Source organism: Manacus candei, unplaced genomic scaffold, assembly GCF_025592945.1.
Source record: "Manacus candei isolate 608988 ecotype Guabito, Panama unplaced genomic scaffold, ASM2559294v1 h1tg000033l, whole genome shotgun sequence".
Taxonomy (NCBI): Eukaryota; Metazoa; Chordata; class Aves; order Passeriformes; family Pipridae; genus Manacus; species Manacus candei.
The window spans coordinates 10,810,837-10,819,991 of NW_026138081.1; positions in this window are offsets into that span (position 1 = coordinate 10,810,837).

Consider the following 9,155-nt stretch of genomic DNA (forward strand, 5'->3'; position numbering starts at 1 on the left):
TCAAACCAATTCTGAGGAAAAAATCCAAAATAAGTATTCCATGTGTAAATGTAAATTTTATTGATATCCAGTGTGCAAGAATATTCAATCCAAATTTAAAACCTTTTATTTTTCCATATTATAAACTACTAAAGATAGAGAATGGAGGTTTTTTGAAGAGCCACAGCTGGAAAACTACTAATTGCACTGGCAAAATCAGAGCACTGAAGTCTCATTTGGCTCTTAAGCCCAATCTGTCATCTGCTTCATCTTGCCAGACATACAAAACCATGTGTTTTCTGTCAAAGTCCCACAGCAAACCACGTGGAAAACAAAGAGCTATAAATAAATCCTCCTCAACATGAAAGGTGACTAAACTACTGCTTCCAATAATATCACCCCCAGACTCCTAACATTTTCCTATGTTTTTACCTGTCTTTGTATCAAAGCCACATTGCTGTGCTCTTTTCCGGATTATGTCTTTCTCGAGATCTTGTGCTACTACATCTGGTGTTCTCTTTCAGCCTTCAAATACTAGCAAAAATGTCACTTTAGCTATCTGTAACATCTGAATTACATTTGTGGAAAGGTAGATTTTATAAAAAAAAATGGAATAGCAAATTCTGACTTAGGAGAGCACGATCCACTGTTTAGGATCTGGCTTGTAATCTAGGATATTGGGTTAATTTTCTGGCTCTCTGACTCACTAGCTGGCCACTTGGACTCTGTATGCCTTTCTTTTCCCTGTTGGTCATGGGAGGTATATGTTCAGTGCCTTGTTTGAAGTTAAATACTGTGTCTAAAGAAGAGTAAAATTTTTGAGATCTGTTACTTAAAGAAAAAAGCAACCATATCAGCACTAAATGCTATTATCACAAAGAAAAATCAGCTGAAACTGTGCTACAGGCCTTAAAATCCGTGCTAGTCTGGAAAAAAAAAATAGAGGCAAGGATTTGCTCCCACTGTCACTGCTGTCATTCCCCTTTTATCAGTTAAATGCCCTACATTTAATGGAAATGCAGTGGAAAAGTGGTGCCAACTTTACTTAGCATAGGCTCACTGTTTCAAAGGGGTGTTAGTTCAACAGTCAATGATATTCCAGCAGTTTTACAGATATTTATATACCAGTGGTACAACAGGATGTTTTCTCAATAGAATCAGGATGGGTATGTTTGAAACTATGAGATACATAAAGCACATGATAAGGAAGTTTATGCAGAGTTTTATGGTCTGTTTTTAGCTAGCCACTCAGTAATGACTATGCAAGTGTTTTAAATTTTGTCCTGTGTTTTGGACTGCTATGAGACAAACAATGATAGTTGAATTGAGAAAGGAGGATGATTTCATTTGTTGTTAAAAAAGAAATTTTTCACATGACCTAAGTCACACAGTTAATATAAATCAGTAGCATATTTTTTTAATTTAGCTTCTTTTCTCTCCAGTAGTTTCTTCTATAGGTTCTGTCATTCACTTTTTGCATTTGATTTCAAGCTAGGTTACAAGATTTTTTTATTGCCCATGTGTAGTTCAGCCAAATGTTGTTCTCACCTACTGCTAAAATAGCAACAATAACAATTTTGTAATGCATTGAAAATCAATTATTTCTGTTGGCTACATTATGTCATAATTCCATAGTAATTAGATGTTTTGAATTCATTATGTACTTTGATAATCCTAGGGTGAGTCATAATTTGTGGGGAAGACTCAGTAAATGAAGAACTGAAATTTTTATTGCTTTTCCATAGTTTCTTTTATAGTATAACTTTGTTTATTAGCTAGTTGTAAAATAAAAATTTGAAAGAGAACAGAAGAGGAATAGGATTCTGGTGAAAAAAATTAGAACTCTCTCATCATTTGTGAATTAAATTAATTAACTTGTGAATTTTTCTAGATTTTTTTAACTGATGTCATACTTTCACATTGCATTTCTGCATGAGGTCTATAGGTATTTTTTCCTGATAAATTTGTTTATGCAGTCAAAGTCTGGACATTTCCCCTGAATGCTTTAGCAAATCTATATGGAGTCTATGTATTGGTTTAAAGTAAGAAAGTTAAATTTCACTGGACTATGAAGATATGGCTTTGAAAAGTATTTATCTGCACATAAAAATTTTAAATGCTTATGAATTTATACATAGAAAATTTTGATTGTCATTAAATTTTTTGATGGCTTGATAATGATTTCTGGCTTTCCTTGTGTTTCACAGGCCTCTCACACTTTCTGTTTGACATAACTCAGTCTTGCTCCTTGTATGTTTTAAATATTTTGGTAACTTCTTGTCTCTGGTCATCAGTGTCTCCCTGACCATAACCATGTCACCTCCTGTCTCTTTCTTGTCTTTTGTATGTCTTCCTTATGGCTTCCTACATTGTCTCATGCTTTACAAATCGTTCTATTCCATGCATCTCTTTCCAGATACAGCACTGTTTTCTTTCCTCAACATCCTGGTTTGTTAGGAACTTAGTTACAATGCTGAAAAGTCAAACCATAGTTCACCTCCATCTACAGGCTTAGGAATAAAGCCTGTTGTAACTAAGCACCCTAACAAAATATTTTTGTAGTGCAAATAAGTCCTCTCTGTGGGAGGTCAGCTTTTCAAATGTACGGTGTATCATTTGAAAAATTCCCTTGGGGGTCTGACCTTGTAAGCAGATCTCTCAGAAAATGTTTCCAAATGGCTTTTCATGGCGAACTGTCCAGACAGTGTCTGCTCAGCAAGACGGTCTTTTAGCAGGCCAGAATCAAATCTTGGTTGTATCTGTATGTGTATTTTATCTTAGCCTGAAGGAGGAGAACTCAGACAACTTCACCTAAAGTGCCAGTGCAGGAGGAGCTAGGACAAAAATCAGTGACTCCATTTTGACACAGGCAGGAAACAATGAGAGGGAGGGGGCCTTGTTTCTACAACATAAAAAACATTTTTGTGACTACTGTATCATGATTCAGCAACTCTGATGTCAATTTACAGTAACAAAGGAGACAGGAGATGGTCTATGTGGGAAGGAGTGTTGACAAAAGCATCTTGTATAACTTCCTCTGGGCTCCTCAGCTGTGTTATCAGGGGTGGGCACCTGTGTAGCACAAGCCCCCCATTCAGGGAGCAAAGCCCCAGACTGCTGAGAAGAGATCTGTGGCAATAGCAAAAAAGAGGATGGTAGATAAGCTTTCAAAGTCAGGATCTGTGATCTTTAGGAGGCCACTGGCTCTGCCAACCAGCAGATGCATTTGCACAGTTTAAGTAAATGCCTGTGCTGGCAAAAAATGTGCTGTGTTCGGAGTATAACACATTTCTGATACAGAAAGATTTGTGAAGCTCAGAAACAGAGGATGAATATAAAAATATATGGCTGGTTAGAACATTTTCTCAGCTATCTTTATCAATGTTGTATCTGATACCATCCATATCCAACTAAAATCAGTTATATAGACTTCATCTTTGAGATGCTATGCCTGCATCCCAATTTTCTCCTCCTAAGACTTACTTTGAGTTGGCTTCTACACAACTTTTCTTGCCCCAGGCTGCTTGTTTCCTTCTTCTACTAATCCTCTTGATGTCTCTGGTAAATTTACTTCTGCTTGCATATTTCTATCCTTGATCATAGCACCAGGAAAGCATTGTTGTGTAGTGGACTGCTCATCTTGGATGTTGCATGTGAATTGTTCTGTTTAACCAAAACATCAAGTTTCTCAGATTACTGGTAACATGTTACTGTGAATGTTAGTTGCAATTCAGTGACAATTCTCTTTGCTATTCTTTTTCTGAATCCTCCTCCATAATGTCTGCTACTAAGTTTCAGTGTTGCCTGTGACACTCCCACTATTGCCCCAGTCCTGGGCTTCTTTGTCAACTAGAAAAGAAAAAAAGAAGGGCTTCCCCCACCTACTTTGAGCACCTCAGATGAACTTCGCTATCAATTGTGCTTTTTTTAGTGCCAGCTTTATACAGCTTCTGTCACCTTAGACAAACAGAAATGGAAAAACCCTGATCTCATAGTTTTCTTCCGTCTCTGAGAATTTATTTCATAATGCAGCATGTCATTTTGAAACATAGCAGGAGATGTTCTCCTTGGTCTTTTTACAAAACTATTTGTACCAACCTACTGAGTAGTTTTGTGTTTTACCCAAATGGAGACTGCACAGATTAATCAAGAGTCTGGAAGGAGACTGTAAACCACTGAGCTCTACACTGTTGTGACCTCCTCATTAGAAGAAAACTGGACTAGGCTGTAACCACTGCACTTAGAATTTGAGTGGCCAATGCTAATAATGCATCCTCCTGAATTTAATAACCTGGAGAATTTAATTTTTTCTCTACTGGCTTGAGGTAGGCATTGTTCTGACTCACAGTAGTACTGCTTTGGAGATCCTTTTGCACTCCATTAACAACTTCATTTCAGGGGCCTGGTATTTAAGTCTTCTATGCATACCATGCCCTACAACTACTACACTTACAACTCTGCCAAGTGATGGCTGCTCCTCTTACAGGTTATGTAGCTCTGAACAGTCTGAAGCCTTCAGCACTGAAGGTGAGTGACAGCACAAGTCTCACTACTTTCAGTAACTGAGAGTTTGAATCTTGGCACCAGGGTTCAGAATATGGCCCTCACTAGGGAAGAATGTGCAGAGAATGAAAGTGTGAATGTTGATTATAAAGTATTTGTTTGCCTGTAACACTGATACTGAAACTTCCATATAGAACTGCAGCCTGTCCTCTGTCAACTAAAGTGAAGGAACCATAGTTGGTGCTGTACCCTGGAGGCATGTAGAAGATGTGTTAGGTTATAGAAATCAGGGGTTTCATTATCAAGCACTGAAAATCATAAGAAAACCCTTTTTCATGGTCAGAACCCAGAATTAACTACATTTAGATATAAGATAAAGACCATTGTGTATCACACACACAACACATACTGATACCTAGCTTGGCAGGGTACTATTGTGGCCTCACTGTTAAGGTCTGAAACCTCAGTAAAGAATTCGTGCTGGTCTTCTGCTAGAGGTTTAGATTCTGCTAGCCCTTCCAACACTATTTGTTTTTCATGATAATTTAGGTTTCCCTTCCATTTCTTGCTTACATTTGTTAAGACTAGGTAGATCACCTTTTCAGTATGTATCTCATTCCCAACTTCTGCAAATCCTCTATGGCTCATCTGCCACATTTGACTCATCTGCCCTAACCCACTCTCTGGCTGTATCTTTCTCAGACCAAGCTCGTCTTTTTTCTTCTTTCTCCAGCATGACAATGAATTCTGCCCAGATTAAACATCACTGACCAGGTAGTTCATTTATTGCTTACAAACACTAGTAAAGTGCTAGTCAAACTGAGCTCCCAGCTGGAAGTTGTGTGTCTGTGCACAGAGTAAGGCAGAAAGGAGTCACTGCAGCTAGTGGACAAAATTGAGGTGCACACAGAGTTAACATGCTGACAGAAATACTGAGGTTTACATCTGAAAACCCAAATATAAAAATAATATGATGAGTAAGACTAAAATTCCCTGTTCTGAGCTTCCATGGGGCCAGCTCCCCTCCTCCCCCATGCTTCAGGGCTCAGCAGTCACTTCTCCTTTTCTGCTGTGCCTTGCAGAAATGTCTCCTGGGATGAGTCAGAGCAGGACTTCCAGGCAATAGTGTTACTGCCTTTGGCGCCCACCAAACAATGGGCAAAAATGCCTACTGCTGTGGCCTCACAGCTCCTTTCATATACTTAGAGGGCTCTCTCTCTGATTTACTTCTTACCCCTTGATACTGTTTTTTTCTTCTCAACCAGGGGATCACAGAAAACATTAGGTTGGAAAGGACGTCTGGGAGGTCAGTTTGTCCAGTCTCCTGATCAAATAGATCAGGTTGCTCAAGGTCAAGGCCAGCTGAACTCTCCAACAGATACCACAGAAACCTTGGACATCTCTTCCAATGCTTAACCAACTTAACTGGGAAGAACTTTTAAAAATCTTTCTGCCCTGTCCACATTCATGGTCTGCCCCTGTTTCTCTGCTTGCCTGTGCCCTATCTGTCAGTGCTTAACATCTAGTCTTACACTCGACCCTCTAGAAATGTTTTGATGTGACCTCTCCAGAGATTTTGCTGAGACTCTGGCACCTTCTCTTTGCAGTTAGCTTGCTTTAAGGGCACCGTTCCTGTCCCACACTCTTTCAAAAGCAAGCTTCTGACTATAAAACAAGAAAGAATATGATCCCGGGGACAGAGTACGGAGAGCACTATTAGGTGTGAGGAAGCATGAATTTACTCTGGCACTCTGACCCTTTTATTAGCAAGTTTTGTGGTGGAAATTCAGATGCCAAAATATCTTCCTCGGGAAGACCACCCCCCCGCGGTGGCAAGAGAGCCGGACTCCTTCGCAGTGCCCCCCTCCTTCAACCAGAGCAGATGCTCGCCAAGCTTTCTGAGACACTCGAGATCTAAATCCCACTGAGGCTGTGCCTGGCTAAAGGAAAGCCTCCCATAGCACTGGAGTGACTGGGGGTAGATTTAGCACTATCCCGAGGCTCGGGTTGTTTGTGTCCTGCCAGCACAACGTCTCATCTTCATGGGGAGAGACCACCAGCAGTACAGCCACACGAGCCTCCTTCCACAAACCCGACTGGGCACACCAGGGACAGGTACAAGGATGGCAGAACAAGCCATCGCCCGGCTGTCGCTGTCAGGTGCCATTAATTGCCCGCGGTGTTCAGGTGCCTTATCAAGACCACTCACGCAGTGCCATGCTTGGGTTTAGTTACTTGTGTCCAGTCGCTCTGCGAAAGATCGTATCTAACCTACCAGATGTCTAACTTCCCTGCCCCGACGCCTGTGGAATTCCCTGCTTTCCCGCTGGAAGACACTCAGCGCGGTCCCCGCGGGTCCCGGCGGCGCCATTCGGCGGGCGGGCAGTGCCGCCCTGCGGTGCCTCCGCGCAACTGCAGCTCCGGCGGCAGCGGGATGGATGATCCCGAGCCTGTGAGCTACCGCTCCTGTCGCGTCAAGAACCAACCGGCAGAGTGAGAATAATTGATTTTCCGGGTTTCCTTTTACATTTATTCAAATTTTTTTTTTCAGCCGGAATCCTCTAGACGAATTTTTTAGATGGGTGATCCAGACAATAGTATACTCCTTTACTGATCAAAGTAGGACTTTAAAGATAATAATAACAGTAAAATCTGATAATCTAATAAAATCAAAATAATTGACTAATACTTTTGAGTTACAATTTTCCAGTAACCAAATTAATTGACAAAAATATTTGCCATGCTCCATGGCAAATATTTCAATATCTCTTGGCTTTTATGGATACATAATGCGTCAGCATTTGGGGGCCATGCATGAGGTGTACCCCACGTCTCTGCCTTCATGGATGCCAGTAAACTTTCCAGTTTTTTCCTGGAAACTGCCTGCCTTTCCCCATTTCTGAAAGAATGACACAAGAAATCACAAAGGTTGAAAACAAGAGTAAGTGTTGGTGACATCCAAGTAAAGACATTAGGGAGGGAAGAAAATCAGTTACAAGTCAAAAAGAACTGAATATATAGTGTTTGGTTTTGTTAGTCTACATTTAGAAGTGATCTGGTTTTGTTTTTTTCCCCCTCAGCTGAGGAAAGAGTATTCAGTAAAGAATACAGAAATCTAAATGTAATTTTCACATAAATCATGTTGAAGTGGTTCTGTGGCTTGCAGGAGGCAGGAGAACATTCCAGATCCCTGCTCCAGTTGTGACAAAATACCAATTTTTGGACCAAGCCTGTTGGACTCCGATTTTTCCATACTGATCTCTAGACTATCACTGAAAATTCAATACACCACCACCAACTGTGTAAAAGCTCTATTTGATGTACAGTGTACTAGCAGCTGACACCTGATGACATGAGCTCTTGAGTGAACATTTCAGCTGGAATTCCTCCTATGCTGACTTATGGTAGGTTGTCATAAAACCTGAAAGTCTTGGAGTGAATTCCTACATTGCTGAAGTCAAAAGCAAACTCCCACTCATTTCTCTGAAACCATGGTACCAGTATTGACTGCAATAGTTGAAGCTCTCAGCGTGGTTTGGTTTACCTGAGGAGATGCCTGTTGTAACTCTGATAGTCACAGCTATGATCCATCGGCACAGGGAACTGTGTCACCAGAGCAAGGCTCAGGAAGGCTGATGATAGTTATTCAGACAGTAGGAAGGCAGCTGTGGAACAGAAGAATCATAGATTGTACAATTTGAGAACAAAATGCAAAATACTTTTTCTTTAAAAATTTGTTTTCAAAATTGAACTTCCTATGCAAACATTCCCCTCGCATGTGAGAAAAATACAACTTATCTTTAACTGCATTTGCAGAGCATAGCCTGTAGGACTGTGCTGCCACTACGTGAATGCAGAAAGCCATTGCAGGTGACTGTGGCTGACTTAACTCCTAACTCCTGCTCCAGGGCATGACGTTGGTGTGATGTAATGGGACTAGGGTGAGATCGTAGAAAGAAGCATTGGCATCAGCACTGCCTCCTTGGGGAATGGAATTCATTTCAAAAACTGGAGCAAGAAACAAGTTCTATCTCTCAGGGAAGATGGTAAGAGATGCAACTAAAAGGTACATCAATACATTTTGGAAAGTGTCTATATTGGAAACAATATAGATCCAAACTAGTTTGGCTTGTACAAAAGTCAATCTTTATTCTCATCCGACCTAGTTTCCTAAGCACATGGAGCCTCTGCAAATCTCTGTAAGAACCGTGGGTGTTCTCCACCACTAAATAGTCAGGACGCCAATGCTTACGGAGCTCTGGGGTTACATAGGTATCATCATGCAGGTTGTAATGAACCTGCGAGGGGGAGGCAAGTATATTTTAAAGTAATTGTATCTTTTAAAAGCATTTCTAGGTTCAGCCCTAGAGGAGGCTGCCATTCTTTTTTCCGTTCTAACGACTTCCAGAAATTCTACTCAAAAACCGGCTTCCACTGCGCTAGTCTCTACACATCTGTAACCCAAAGAATTATTAATCCATTTATAGAGTTTAAAAAATAAAGCAAACATCTCTCGGCCAGCACGTTCCAGAAGTGCAGGTCTCGCACAGCGCGCGTGTTTCTGCCCCAGCAGCCCGCGCTGGAGATGTGTGCGGACATCTCGCTGTATTTCCAAGGACTCAGTTTCCGCCGGGTGTCCGCCCCCGGGATCCCCGCTCCCGCCCCGCCGGGGG